Genomic DNA, 16,414 nt, shown 5'->3' on the forward strand with positions numbered 1-16,414 from the left:
TCTGTCTGGGACCAGAGTTGGATATTGTCCTAATAGCAGCTTTGTGTTGAGTAATTAGAGGACGTAAATGATTTTGGGTAGTAGAACCCCAAGCACAAATACCATAGCTGAGATAAGGATAGATGAGAGAGTGATAGAGTGTCACCAGGGCAGGGCGAGGTACATATTATCTGATCTTAGGAAGAATGCCAACAGTTTTTTATTTTTGGGGGGAATATATTTAGAATGTGTCCCTGGAAATTCAGCTTGCGATCAATGAGAACGCCAAGGAATTTGCCATCTACTTTGTTACAAATTTGGGTATTGTTAATCCTGAGATTTATTTGATTAGAGGATTTATTGCCAAACAAAATATAGAAAGTTTTGTCAATATTGAGGGTGACTTTGTTGGCAGTTAGCCAGTGATGGACTTTATTTAGCTCAGTATTCACTGTGACATTTAGAGCAAGGGGGTCAGGACTGGAGTAAATGAAGGTCGTATCGTCAGCAAATAGAATTGGTTTGAGATGTTGGGAGGCATTTGGAAGGTCATTAATGTAGATGAGAAAGAGGTGAGGGCCAAGTATGCTGCCCTGAGGAACACCAATGTTGATGGGTAGGGTGGGAGAAATTGAATTATTCACAGAAACATATTGGAGCCTGTCAGTAAGGTAAGACTTAAGGTACTGCAGGGAGTGACCTCTGACTCCATAATGATGTAATTTAAGAAGAAGGTTTTGGTGGTTGACAGTGTCAAAAGCCTTACGCAGGTCCACAAATAACCCAACAGGGAACTCATTTTTATCAAGAGCTGCATGTATCAAGTTAATCATACAAATAAGCGCATCGTTAGTGTTTTTTGGGGGTCTGAAGCCATATTGACAAGAGCTAAGTATATTGTGTTTGGCTAGATAAGAGTAAAGGTGCTTGTAGATAAGTTTTTCAAATATTTTAGACAAGTTTGGCAGAATTGATATAGGTCTGAAGTTGTTAACATCTGTGGGATCACCACATTTGTGGACAGGCGTTACTCTCGCTTTTTTAGAATATCTGGAAAGGTTTGGAGTTCAAGTGACTTGTTGAAGAGCAATGCAATGGCAGGAGCTAAAGATCTGGAGGCTTTTTTGTAAATAAGAGTTGGTATCTCCTCAAGGGCAATAGACTTGGTTTTAAGGTTAAGGATTATGTCAGTAACATCAGTGGAATTAGTAGGCATTAGGTACAGAGACTGTGGATAGTTACCTGTAAGATTGTCCTGAATATTAGTACTGGACTGTACTAATTTGGACTTAACTCGACTGGACTTAAAGACTGTACCTCTCCCAACCAGTTTAAGATAAAAACAAAGTACTACCTTATTAACTCCATGTAACCTACCTCACCCCCAAAATGTCAACCCATGTCTACTACTTGAAACAATGCTGTTTGTTGACCAAATGGTATTTTTGTTTTTTTCTTCAATGTTTACCCCCCCTCAACTTTTTAAATTTTTTTCGTATTTTTTCTCAACACAATTTATGCCTTAATCTCAATTAGTATTAAGTTTTAGTCTTAGTGTTTTCCTGCCCCGAAACGCTTTGCGTAATAGTGGCTTTAGGCATTGTATGTACTAGCTCTATCTGTAAATCCATCAACTTTTGTATCTCACCTTGTATGTATGTACTTTACCTGAATAAATATTTGTATTTGTATTTGTAGTTGGAAGATGGAATATCATTTGCAAGGGATGACCCAATGGAAGAGAAGAACCTATTGAACTCAAGAGCCGTGTCAGAGGCTGAAAGCAGATCCATCATTATTTGACAGGAGTATTGGTTTGTTATTTAAAATCTTCTTTGATCCGAATATATGTGAAATTGTGTTCCAAGTTTTTTTAATGTTGCCTTTTGTTTGGGTAAATTTATCTTCGTAGTATTTAATTTTGGCTCTCCTAATTATTTTAGATAGCAATGATGAGTAATTCTTTGAAAATTCTTTGGAGACGATTCCTAACCTATACTTCTCAAGGCCATGTTTTGTATTAATGGAGCTAATTATAATAATAATAATAATAATAATTTTTATTTAGGTAAAGGTACATACATAAAGAGATTTTACAAAGTTTGTTGGCTTTATAGATAGAGCTAGTACATACAATGCCTAAAGCCACTATTACGCAAAGCGTTTCGGGCAGGAAAAAACACTAATGACTAAAGCTTAAAACTAATGGGTAAAAAGAATAAAATGTGTTGAGTACAAATAAAAATAGAGGTAAAAGAGGGGGGAACATTGTTGAAAAAGCAGCACAAATATAATTACTAATTATTACAGAAAATTACATTCAAACAGCGTTGATTTGAAAAAAAAAAAAAAAAAAAAAAACATACATGGGTTGACAACAGAGGGGTAAGGTAGGTTACAGGGAATTTATTAGGTATAGCTTCGTTTTTAACTTAAACTGGTTGAGAGAGGTACAGTCTTTAACATGGTTGGGAAGGTCATTCCACATTCTGGGCCCCTTGATTTGTAGAGCATTTCTGGTTTGATTAAGTCGTACTCTAGGAATATCAAAACTGTATTTATTTCTGGTGTGGTGCTCATGGGTTCTGTTACAACCTTCTATGAAGCTTTTGAGATCAGGATTGGCATTATAGTTTAGCGTTTTATATATGTATAATATTTATTTATTTATTTATTTATGCATATACAAGAATGTACATAAGGAATGTGAGGATACAATTATGGTAATTACAGTCTTGTAAAGCCACTAGCACGCGCAGCGTTTCGGGCAGGTCCTTAATCTAAGAAAATTTTAAGGAGGTAAATACTTGCAAAATTTATAGACAAAAAATGATAACAGATTACATGGAATGAAAAAAAAAAAAAAAAAAAAGATGAGAGAAAATTATAGGTACAGTATATTAAAGCACATAGGTAGCTATGATTGATTGCAATGACAGCTTAAAATGGTAGTTGACAACAAATTGGTAGGCACAATACAGCAGAAACAATATAAGATTGATTGCAATGACAGCTTGAATGGTAGTTGACAAAAATTGGTAGTCACAATACAGCATATGGCTAGCACATAAAAGAAGAGAGCAATGAACACAATGATAAGGTTGTTTGATATTACATAAAAATTAGGAGATTGGGTACCACTAGGTACAGAGCAAATTTAAAGCTCAGTGTAGGAAACTAAATAGATGAGAGAATGTGCATTCTCTCAATACACATGAGAGAATGTGCAGTGACTTAATGTCTAACATATTCAGAGATTTGAGTAGGGGTACCGAGTGATGTCTGGGGCCAGAATTGGATATTGTCCTAACCCTTTCGCGCTCTCGGCGCTCAAAAAAAAAACAATACCCTAGATGCTTTCGGGGCTCCGCGCGCCTATGCGGTAAGACCGAAAAAGTGTACACTCTTTTTACTGTCCTGACAATAATTGAAGGCGCAGTACGTATTTAAATTTGGTATCACTGTGTTCGCAATGAAATTGTCTATAAGAGCATACCTATAAAATTCCGCCCAAGCATAAGGACTGTCAACACTGGGTTCTGGGTTCGTATCCTGGCCGGGGAGGATTTACTGGGCGCAATTCCTTAACTGTAGCCTCTGTTTAACGCAACAGTAAAATGTGTACTTGGATGAAAAAACGATTCTTCGCGGCAGGGGATCGTATTCCAGGGACCATAGGATTAAGGACTTGCCCGAAACGCTACGCGTACTAGTGGCTGTACAAGAATGTAACAACTCTTGTATATATCTCAAAAAAAAAAAAAAAAATAAATAAAAAACTATTCAGATCACTCGCCAAGAGCGCCAAACAGCAACAAAATGTTTCCACTCTCTTAATGGTTGCGAAGCCTACAGTTGTCCTACATCGCTAATTGTGGTATCATTGGAATCGCAATAAAATTTTCTACACGGACATATGCATATAAATATAGATTTAATGTCGTAGCCAACCCAAAACAATGTGGGAAGTGGCCGAAGTGTTACCCGCGGCAGCATATCGGCGAAACTCGCTTTGAAAAGTGTATATTCAATTCACTGTCCTGACATTATTTGTCGATGTATGTATTTAATTTTTGTACCAATGTGCTCGCAATAGAATGTTCTATAAGAACATAAGTATTAAAGGTCACATAAGGATGCGTTTGACCGACAACATATATAAAAACTACGTCGATTACACTCGTCGTGTCAATAATACAATTGTTTTACCACGATGATTCACTTCCACACCGTTTTCTTTTATAAGCTGTTCGGCTATTAGAGAAAACGTAAATTTCATGGCAAACATTTGTATACTATTCCCAAGTTGATCGGATAATAAATGGATTTTATACAAATATTTTTTCGATGGACTACAGGCGTCGTCTGTTATGCGGTGACGCATAAAAACGGTGACGACTCATGGATAATCCTAAGCGCGAAAGTGTGAATCCTAAGCATATTCAGAGATTTGAGTAGGGGTACCGAGTGATGTCTGGGGCCAGAGTTGGATATTGTCCTAATAGCAGCTTTGTGTTGAGTAATTAGAGGACGTAAGTGATTTTGGGTAGTAGAGCCCCAAGCACAAATACCATAGTTGAGATATGGATAGATAAGGGAGTAATAGAGAGTCACCAGGGCAGGGCGTGGTACATAATATCTGATCTTAGAAAGAATGCCCACAGTTTTTGAAACTTTTTTTGATATGTTTAGAATGTGTCCCTGGAAATTCAGCTTGTGGTCAATGAGAATGCCAAGGAATTTGCCATCTAATTTGTTACAAATTTGGGTATTGTTTATTTTGAGATTTATTTGATTAGAGGATTTATTGCCAAACAGAATATAGAAAGTTTTGTCAATGTTAAGGGTGAGTTTGTTGGCAGTTAGCCAAAGATGGACTTTATTTAGCTCAGTATTTACTGTGGCATTTAGAGCAAGGGGATCAGGACTGGAGTAAATGAAGGTTGTGTCGTCAGCAAATAGAATTGGTTTGAGGTGTTGGGAGGCATTTGGAAGGTCATTAATGTAAATGAGAAAGAGGAGAGGGCCAAGTATGCTGCCCTGGGGAACACCAATGTTGATGGGTAGGGTGGGAGAAATTGTATTATTCACAGAAACACATTGGAGCCTGTCAGTAAGGTAGGATTTGAGGTATTGTAGGGAGTGTCCTCTGACACCATAATGATGTAATTTAAGAAGAAGGTTTTGGTGGTTGACAGTATCGAAAGCTTTACGCAGGTCCACAAATAACCCAACAGGGAACTCATTTTTATCAAGAGCTGTATGAATCGAGTTAAGCATACTAATAAGTGCATCGTTAGTGCTCTTTTGGGCCTGAAGCCATATTGGCAAGGGCTAAGTATATTGAGTTTGGCTAGATATGAGTAAAGCTGCTTATAGATTAGTTATTCAAAAATTTTTGACAAGTTTGGCAGGATTGATATAGGTCTGTAGTTGTTAACATCTGTGAGATCACCACATTTGTGGACAGGCGTTACTCTCGCTTTTTTTAGAATATCTGGAAAGGTTTGGAGTTCAAGTGACTTGTTGAAGAGCAAAGCAATAGCAGGGGCTAAAGATCTGGAGGCTTTTTTGTAGATTAAAGTTGGTATCTCCTCAAGGGCACCAGACTTGGTTTTAAGGGAAAGGATTATCTCATCCCCTTTGTAAGCCAAGGATTATTTAGCCTTTTAGTTGTGACTTGTTTCGTTAGCATAGGACAGTGGGTGTTATAAAGGCTGAGAGTTTTTTGAAGAAAAGATTGCACTGCTAGGTTGATGTCCCCTATGTTACCTAATTCGGACTCCCAGTTGACATTAGCAGCAACAGCTATAAAATTACCTATAGCAGTTTCATTGTGCAGCCTGAAGCTTATCTCCCTTATCTCTAGAGGTGGTTTGTTAATGTTAGTTAGGAGAAATGTGGGGTAATGGTCTGTTGTGCTATCGATGATTATCCCTGAAGTAAGCGGAGAGGTTATGTTGGTCCAGATGTGATCAAGAGCCGTGGCAGTACTATCAGTGATTCTAGTAGGTCTAGTGATTAAGGGTATGAGGAAGCAGGAATTCATACAGTTGAGGAAGCTGGCAGCAGTAGGGTTTTCAGGCTCACAGAGGTCAATATTAAAGTCCCCTGCGATAATTAGATGGTTTTTGTTCAGTCTGTTATCTAGTATTAGATTTCTAAGATTAGAGTTGAATTCGGACACATCAGTGTTAGGAATTCTATAGACTGCTCCCACAGTCAGGACAGACTCAGCACCCTTGACTCTGAAACTGGCGATGATATACTCCCTACAGTTGTCTCTAGTTCTAATTACTTTTAAGCATGTTAGTTCTTGGTGGTAGTAAAGAGCAGTACCACCACCTCTCTGAATTGGTCGACAGTTGTGAATTGCTGAGTAGTTTGGCATGTTAAAGAGTTGAGTAGTATCCTCTTTTAACCACGTTTCAGTAAGTATAATAAAAGAGAATTTGTTGTCAACAGTTTCAATCAAGGCACTAACATCATCGAAGTGTTTGCTAAGTGATCTTACATTCAAGTTAATTACAGAGATATTGTGATTATGTGTTAATACATTATTTACATCATGAGCTGTAAAATATCTGCAATTTTGATCATTAAAATGATGATTTTCATAGATAATTGATAAGAGGTTTAGTTCTGGGTCTATACTTGTTTGCATAAGAAGGCTGGTTGTAGGAAAACAAGGCAAGAATGGCAATTACAAAACAAAATTTTTATATAAAAGGGGGAAAATTGAAATATTAACAAGACCTATACAAGACAAACACAAAATGAACAAAAAAAAAAAAGAAAATGAGGTAGATTGCTTACAAGTACTCTCAGGTACACTGTAAGTAATAATTAGCATTTTGAGACACAGGCAAAGCCAGGGGTACAATGGAGTAAGGGAGTATGGCGAGGCTAGGCAACCTAGGTAATAAATGAAAGCAAAGAATGAAGTTGAATAATGAACATAGGCAAGTTTAATCTAATGATTATTAACTATAAATAGTTTAGTTTTGATCCTATAATTAAAAAGAACTAAAGAAAATATTAATGCACTCAATTAATTAAGTTCAATAAATGACTAATATACATTTGACTCAATGAGAGGGATAATAAGGTGAGACAAACCACATTGGGAGAGGAAAGTGTTGAGGTTATCCTCATTAGCAATTGTAAACATTTTACCTCCTGAGGTCTTTCGAGTCTGTGGGATTTTACTTGCAAGGTTAGCACCAATCGATGAAAAGAAGCTATTAAATTCATTCGCCATTTCTAAGTCAGATGACAGTGTAAGGCCATCCTTAGAGAGTGTTATCTGGTTGTGGGAGTGTTGTTTAGTTCCCAGGATGTTAGAGATGGTATTCCATGTGCTTTTCATGTTGCCTTTTGCTTCTTTGAATCTAGTCTCATAATATGAACGTTTTGCTTTTCTTATGATACTGGTAAGCACTGATGAGTACCTTTTAACTACTTCCTTTGAAACTAGGCCACTCCTAAATTTCTTTTCATATTCATATTTTTTGTTGATTAATTTAATTATGCCACTTGTGAGCCACGGGTTATTTTTTCTTTTATCAGTTACTTGTTTGGTAAGGAGGGGACAGTGAGTGTTGTAGAGGCTTAGAGTTTTGGAGAGAAAGAGGTTAGTTGATGAGTTTATATCCTGTGAATTATTAAATTCAGATTCCCAGTTAATATTGTGAAGTGCATTAGAGAGATTGCCTAAAGCTGATTCACTATGTAGCCTGAATGAAAGTTTCTTGGTTTCTGGTGGTGATGTGTCAATGTTTGTTATGAGGAAGGTTGGATAGTGGTCAGTTTTTCTGTCATAAATTACCCTAGATGTAAGGGGAGCTGTTATATTAGTCCATAGGTGATCCAGGGTAGTGGCAGATGTTTGAGTGACTCGGGTGGGCTTGGTGATTGTGGGGATTAGCATACAGGAGTGCATGCTGTTACGGAAATAACTTGAGGGTTGTTTTCAACATTCAATAAAGAAATTCTGGAGGGCTTCTGTGCAAGGGTTAGGATGAGCTAGCCTAAGCATTTTTATACCAATTTGACAGTTATTTTCAGTAACACGATAAACAACGCTCGGAATATTAAGTTCCTTTCTCATATTAAGTATCTTTGTGGTACGAAGGCACCCAAGGATTATCCTCACGGCTTCGTTCTGCAATTTTTCAAGCCCTCCAAGCTTTCTTTCAGGATGCCTTAAAGTTAGTTTAGTTCATTTATTATGCACCCCATACCCATCTTGTGGGCGGTAGTGGAAAGGGTTACAGAGGCACATAATGGGCTCAGGGACTGAACCCCACAATTCATTTAGCTAAGCAAGTTACAATCTTGATGAGCTAGTTACAAAATTCAGTATAAGTCGTCACATCAACAATGGGTTCGAGATCGATCACAAGTACAGTTTCTAAATTAAGCAACTGACATATGTGGAGAGCTAGTGTCACAATTGATATGTTTGTCCTGCACACCGCCCCCCATCCAGTGGGCAGCGGTGGATAGGTTACAATCGCTTTGTTACTACTTACAGTTAGCAAACTGGGGATATTTGGCTAAAATTTCTTATACCAGATCATTTTGAATGAAATATTGACACATCGTTGGTACATTGGTTATAAAATTGTCTCTGAATTCACTATCACATAGTGACGGAGGGTGTGCGAATAATTTTGTTGACAGTTAACATTTGGTCAGGTCTACATCGGCAGATAATGAGAATTTCCAGAAATACTTGTAACCGAGTCTAAGCCGAGCAGTAGTAACATCTAGAAGTCTGCTGATTTTATTGGATGAACCATAGATGTGTCGCTCCTCTTGCATAATAGTATTGAACGAAAGTTAATCTCCCCAAACACTTTCGCGTTTTGGGCAAGTTACCCCTCCACTCTCTCCATTTTTTTTTTGGACATTCCCTGGTAGTGTGCGGAAATACTGAAAAGTGTATACTCTTTTCAACTTTGTCACCTTAATTCTCGTCCTATGTCTTTCATTTTGGTATCAATGCGTTCGCAATAGAATTCCCAACAGAACTATATGTGCATATAATGTCAAAGACAGCAGCGCGCTCCACCCGCCGACAAGATGAATGTAGGCCAAGGGTACCAGAAAAAGAAAGCTGAGCCACCCTCAGGCAACTCTCATTACATTAGAGAGCGTGGTAATACTGAAAAGTGTATACCCTTTTCAACTTTGTTACCTCAATTCTCATCCTAGGTTTTTCAATTTGGTATCAATGTGTTCGCAATAGAATTCTCTACAGGACTAAAGGCATATAAACTCCAAAAGCCCGGCTTACCATCCGCAACAAACAGAGAAAGCGAGAGCGTGTTACCAGGGAGCGCACAAGAGCGATAAAATGTATACACTCTTTTCATTCTGGTCACCTCAATTGTCATCCTAGGTCTTTCATTTTGGTATCAATGTGTTCGCAATAGAATTTCCAACCGGAATATATGCATGAAATGTCAAAAACAGCAGCGTGCTCCACCCCGCTGACGTGATGAAAGCACGGCGGACCATCCGCACAAAACAGAGAAAGTGAGAGAAAGTAACCCAGGAGCACTCTAGTGCAATGTAATGTCAACACTCTTTTCACTTTGGTTACCTCAATTCTCGTCATATGTCTTTCATTTTGGTATCAATGTGTTCACAATTGTATCTGCTGGCATTTTACGCTTTGCTTGGATCTGAAGGGTTTTAGGCTCACCACGATGCAATCTGATAGTACCACACGTGTATATACCTATCTTCAAGCAGCAATTCACTCATTCAAACCGACTTATAATAGTTATCCATATATAAATGGTAATCTTTGTTCTACCTGTTAACCTGTCATATGAAGAAAGATTGTCAAAGCTTATATTACATTCTCTAGAAAAGCAAAGAATTAGGAGTGACATATGGTAGAGGTGCACAATGGGATGAATGGACATAACAAAGGGGACATTAATGGGGTATTAAAAGTAGCAACACAAGACAGAACTCGAAACAAAGTGTAAAAATTGAAAAAATTTAGATTTAGGAAAGAACTGCATGGGTAAATACACTGGGTTTGTACCTTAAGGTTCATGTATGCAATATTACAGAGTTCCAATTAACTCCCATGCATGCTGTTAATTTATGTTATGTTCATGTTTTTTATGTTAAAATGTTTTTGTTGATTTGTTTGTATATTTTCATAAGTAAAGCATGCTTACCGTCTTATTCCAAGTTTTATGATAACTTTACAAGGTTTAAAACATAAAGTTCAATATATATTCTGGTTTTCACACAGGAATTATACGTTAATATAACATCATAATAACGTAATGATGTCGTGTAAATAACGTTATACTGACGTCATATAAATGTTATATTTAAGTTATAAGAACGTAAACTGGATAGCTTTACAGAAAGTAAACAAAAAAAACTAAATGTTGACTGAAAATTATTTATTCTTAAATATAAAGCATGAAAACATTATAATTCCATAGCATTTACTATTATTTTTAAATTTTTACATAAATCCTAAAAAACTGTGTCTCAAGAATAAATGTTTTTAGTTATATCCTTTGGTTTTAAGAACATCAGATATACGTATTTATGTCAAAAGTTACAGTATTACCTTTGTGGAACCATTTAAAAACGTCCACAAACGTTCTGTGTTTGCTGGGTCTCACTTTAATCACGCCATCTCTAACGAAGCACTGATGAATCGCAGCCGGGTTTTGATGACGGATTTGACGCAGGCCGTAGAGCTTTAGCTTTGATGTCCATAGGGAATGGAAAGGATGGGGGAGGTAGAGGGATGGGGAGATAAAATTCAGGAAGAGGATGCGGGTGTAGAGAGAGAGGAAGTTTGAAAGTTCGGTGGCCTGTCCCCCATGGGTTGACATTTTTGTATGTGTTGTTTGTTTGCGTATGTGTTATGTTGGGTTGTCAGTACATTGGCTGGGGGGGCTAGTGTTTGTGACCTTGTTGGTGTCCTAAAGCACTAGAGCCGATGGGGTTGGCTGAAGGAGGCTAATCTTAGCAACATCAGGGTAGTTACACTTCTGATGCCACGACAAATGGTTTTTTGGTTTTATATTTTTTTGGTAGGAGTTTTATTTATTTATTTATTTATTTTTATTTATTTATTTATTTATTTTTTTATTTATTTTTTTATTTATTTATTTTTTTCTTTATTCTTCAATTGGTGTAGATGGGGTCCGGGATGGGCCACTCATCTGGGTCGTCTGGCAGGCTGCTTAGTATCTGAGGGCTTGGGAAGGCCTCATCATGGATGTGTCTGATCACTTTTTGTTGGAGAGTGATTCTTCTGGTTCTGTGTTGTGGTTTGTGGATCTCGTAGTCGCTGGTGGTGTTTTCTGCTACGTAGGGATCTTCGGGGTCTGGGACATACATGTTCTTCATGCGGTACAGCTGTCTTCTGGCCAGGTAGCTGAGCCTTATGTTCATTGGCTTCATGTTGAGAGTCTCATGGATTTGGTCAGTTCTTACCCTGTCCATCAGAGTCAGGCCCTCCGCAAAGCGAAGTGCTTTGTTTTGTACTCGTTGGATCTTCAGCATGTTGGATTTGTTGGTGAGGTTCAGGGGAACGTAAGGGTATTCCAGGCTAGGCCTTATGATCATTCTGTACAGGTGGAGCTTGATGTGGGATGGGGCTTGCTTGAAACGGAAGAGCCTCGCCAGTGAGCCCCGGGCCATCGCTGTCTTCTGGGATAAGTACTGGGAAGGGTTGAGTAGCCTGTTGAAGTTGTAACCGAGCACTGTGTTGGAGTTTGAGATGGCTATGGGGGCGGTAGAGGAGTTGCTGTCTTTTTCTAGTCAAGCACTCGTCGATGTAGATTCTCTTTCATTGGGATGCAGCTGTCCGGACAAGATGCGATTTTATGGACTGGGAAGCTAGCTTGAGGCAAATTTTTCGCTGGTTCAGACCTGATGGATTCTTTTTGCCTACTCTGTAGGCAGCAATAATGTCGGTTTTATTTAGAGTGACATGCAATTCGTCTTTTATGAGAGCATGAACTATTTCAATACACTTTTCACCTTCACTTTCCACAGGAATATTTTGGGACGACACAATAACATAGTCAAGCAGCTTTTGCTGGTCCTGTTCATCCTGGGAGATGGAATGTTGGGCAGATGACACATTTGCAGATGACACTAAGATCTATGATAAAGAAGGAAGTGAAAGTGATATTGAGACCTTACAAAGAGATCTACATGAACTCCACCAATATGGTCAGATGACTGGCAAATGCTCTTTAATGTCGATAAATGCAAGACCTTGCCTGTAGGGCATAACATTCCACGTCACAACTACCAAATTGCCAGCTTTACCTTACAACAGATAGATGAAGAATGTGACATTGGAATCAGAATCCATCATTCACTAAAAGTTGCACAACAAGTGGGAGCGGCAGTAAAAAAAAAGCGAACCAAACCTTGGGAATAATCAAGCGTGCCTTTACTTTCAAGGAAACTAAAGTAGTCCTTCAATTGTATAAGTCTCTGGTGCGCCCCCACCTGGATTATTGTATACAGGCATTGAGACCTTATCTTCAGAAAGACATAGCTGCTCTGGAGAAGATGCAACACCGGGCAACAAAAATCATACCAGAGCTTAGTCATCTCTCGTATCAGGAAGGGTTGAGGGCCACTGGCCAAACAACACAGTAAACCAGGCATGACAGGGCGGAGCTCATCGAAACACTTAAAATACTCAACAATTTGGACGATGTTGATCCGGACACTTTCTTCAAAAGGTCAGATGTAACACGAACGAGGAGCAACGGGTTCAAGCTCAACAAGCCACAATGTAGGACAGAAAACAGGAGAGGCTTTTTCTCCCGTATGGTGGTAAACCCGTGGAACAGCCTACCCGCCAAAGAGTAGGTAAGGTAAACGCCAAAACTCTACTGGGTTTTAAAATACAGATAGAAAAGATCGTCCAGGCAAATGGGTAGGATTTTTGACAAGTCGCCAACTTCCTGTCCTCGTTGAGGCCACCAATATTAGTGTCTCAAGTAAATTAAACGTCGGCAAAGATTACTAGAGAAGAAAACCTCAACACTTTCCTCTCCCAATGTGGTTTGTCTCACCTTATCACTCCCAATGAATTAACTTAATTAACCCCCTGTCAACTAGTGGGGCTAGGTATCCTAAGTCTCCTTGGTTCATTTTCTGACTTAATTTTTAACTTACTCTTACCTAGTCATTTACCGAAATTATTTAATTGAGTTATTAAGTAGTTCTTCAGGTCTTTTTAATTATACAGTCATTACTGAACTATCTATAGTTATTAATCATTAGCTTAAATTTGCCTATGTTTATTATTCAACTTTTCTTTGATTTCATTTATTACCTAGGTTGCCTAGCCTCGCCATGCTCCCTTACTCCATTGTACCCCTGGCTTTGCCTGCATCTCAAATTGCAAATTGTTACTTACAGTGTACCTGAGAGTACTCGTAAGCAATCTACCTCATTTTTTCTTTTTTTTTCATTTTTGCTCAATTTGTTTTTTTTGTATTGCTTAGTCTTGCTTATATTTTTTGTTTTGTATTTTTATATCTTGTGTTTTGTATAGTCCATGTTTACATGTTTTTTCTTTAATCTCATTAATTGCCTAGGTTGCCTAGCCTAGCCATACTCCCTTACTCCATTGTACCCCTGTAAGCCCCTTTTGTGTTTGTTTTGTACAGTATTGTGTATATATTTTTCCCTATTTTATAGCTTATTTCTACTTATTTCTGATTCTACAATCAGCTTTTTTATGCAGTCAAGTATAGACCCAGAACTTAACCTCTTATCCACTATCTATGACAATAATCACTTTAATGATCTAAATTGCAGATATTTTGCAGCACATGATGTAAACAATGTATTAACTCATAATCACAATATCTCTGTAATCAATTTGAACGTTAGATCCCTAGGTAAACACTTCGATGATGTTAGTGCCTTGATTGAAACTATTGGCAACAAATTCTCTTTTATTATACTTACTGAAACATGGTTGAAAGAGGATACTACTCAACTCTTTAACATGCCTAACTACTCAGCAATTCACAACTGTCGTCAACTTCAGAGAGGTGGTGGCACTGCTCTTTACTACCACCAAGAACTAACATGCTTAAAAGAAATTAGAACTAGAGACTGCTATGGGGAGTATATCTTCGCCAGCTTCAGAGTCAAGGGTGCCGAGTCTGTCCTGTCTGTGGGTGCAGTCTATAGAATTCCCAACACTGATGTGTCTGTATTCAACTCAAACCTTAGAAATCTAATACTTGATAACAGACTGAACAAAAACCACCTAATTATCGCAGGGGACTTTAATATTGACCTCTGCGAGCCAGAACACCCTACTGCTGTTAGCTTCCTCAACTGTATGAATTCCTGCTTCCTCATACCCTTAATCACTAGACCTACTAGAATCACTGATAGCACTGCCACGACTCTAGATCACATCTGGACCAACATAACCTCTCCGCTTACTTCAGGTATAATCACCGATAGCACTACAGACCACTACCCCACATTTCTCTTAACTAACATTAGCAAACCACCTCTAGAAACAAGGGAGTTAAGCTTTAGGCTGCACAATGAAACTGCTATAAACAATTTTATAACTGCTGCTGATAATGTCAACTGGGAGTCCGAGTTAGGTAACATAGGGGACATCAACCTAGCAGTGCAATCTTTTCTACAAACAACTCTTAGCCTTTATAACACCCACTGTCCTAGGCTTACAAAACAAGTCACAAGCAAAAGGCTTAACAATCCTTGGCTTACAAAGGGAATACTGAAATCCATTAACAAAAAACACGACCTTGAGAAGAAGTATAGGTTAGGAATTGTCTCCAAAGAATTCTCAAAGAATTACTCATTATTGCTATCTAAGATAATTAGACGAGCCAAAACTAAATACTACGAAGATAAATTTACTCAAATAAAGAGCAACATTAAACAAACTTGGAGCACAATTTCACAAATATTGGGATCAAAGAAATCTTTAAATAACAAACCGACTCTCCTGTCTAATAACGATGGTCAGCTTTCAGCCTCTGATTCTGCTATTGAGTTCAATAGGTTCTTCTCTTCCATTGGTTCATCCCTTGCAAATGATATTCCATCTTCCAGTACTGACATTAAGGACTATCTTACAGGTAACTATTCACAGTCTCTGTACCTAAAGCCTATTAACTCCACTGACGTCAATGAGATAATCCTTTCCCTTAAAACCAAGTCTGGTGCCCTTGAGGAGATACCAACTTTAATTTACAAAAAAGCCTCCAGATCTTTAGCCCCTGCTATTGCTTTGCTCTTCAACAAGTCACTTGAACTCCAAACCTTTCCAGATATTCTAAAAAAAGCGAGAGTAACGCCTGTCCACAAATGTGGTGACCCCACAGATGTTAACAACTACAGACCTATATCAATCCTGCCAAACTTGTCAAAAATTTTTGAAAAACTTATATATAAGCAGCTTTACTCATATCTAGCCAAACTCAATATACTTAGCCCTTGCCAATATGGCTTCAGACCCAAAAAAAGCACTAACGATGCACTTATTAGTATGCTTAACTCGATTCATACAGCTCTTGATAAAAAGGAGTTCCCTGTTGGGTTATTTGTGGACCTGCGTAAAGCTTTTGATACTGTCAACCACCATAACCTTCTTCTTAAATTACATCATTATGGATTCAGAGGACACTCCCTACAATACCTCGAGTCCTACCTTACTGACAGGCTCCAATATGTTTCTGTGAATAATACAATTTCTCCCACCCTACCCATCAACATTGGTGTTCCTCAGGGCAGCATACTTGGCCCTCTCCTCTTTCTCATCTACATTAATGACCTTCCAAATGCCTCCCAACACCTCAAACCAATTCTATTTGCTGACGACACAACCTTCATTTACTCCAGTCCTGACCCTCTTGCTCTAAATGCCACAGTAAATACTGAGCTAAATAAAGTCCATCTTTGGCTAACTGCCAACAAACTCACCCTTAACATTGACAAAACTTTCTATATTCTGTTTGGCAATAAATCCTCTAGTCATATAAATCTCAAAATAAACAATACCCAAATTTGTAACAAATTAGATGGCAAATTCCTTGGCATTCTCATTGACCACAAGCTGAATTTCCAGGGACACATTCTAAATATATCAAAAAAAGTTTCAAAAACTGTGGGCATTCTTTCTAAGATCAGATATTATGTACCACGCCCTGCCCTGGTGACTCTCTATTACTCCCTTATCTATCCTTATCTCAACTATGGTATTTGTGCTTGGGGTTCTACTACCCAAAATCACTTACGTCCTCTAATTACCCAACACAAAGCTGCTATTAGAACAATATCCAACTCTGGCCCCAGACATCACTCGGTACCCCTACTCAAATCTCTGAATATGTTAGATATTAAGTCACTGCACATTCTC

The 16,414-nt window shown here is 38.2% G+C and overlaps 1 protein-coding gene across 1 annotated transcript in view; it reads left to right on the plus strand.

Moving 5' to 3' along the window:
• LOC123765941 (tripartite motif-containing protein 5-like) overlaps window positions 1-16,414 on the plus strand; it is a 335,145-nt gene that overhangs the window by 237,866 nt on the left and 80,865 nt on the right. The window lies entirely within an intron of this gene.

This window comes from Procambarus clarkii, chromosome 37, assembly GCF_040958095.1.
Source record: "Procambarus clarkii isolate CNS0578487 chromosome 37, FALCON_Pclarkii_2.0, whole genome shotgun sequence".
Classification (NCBI taxonomy): Eukaryota; Metazoa; Arthropoda; class Malacostraca; order Decapoda; family Cambaridae; genus Procambarus; species Procambarus clarkii.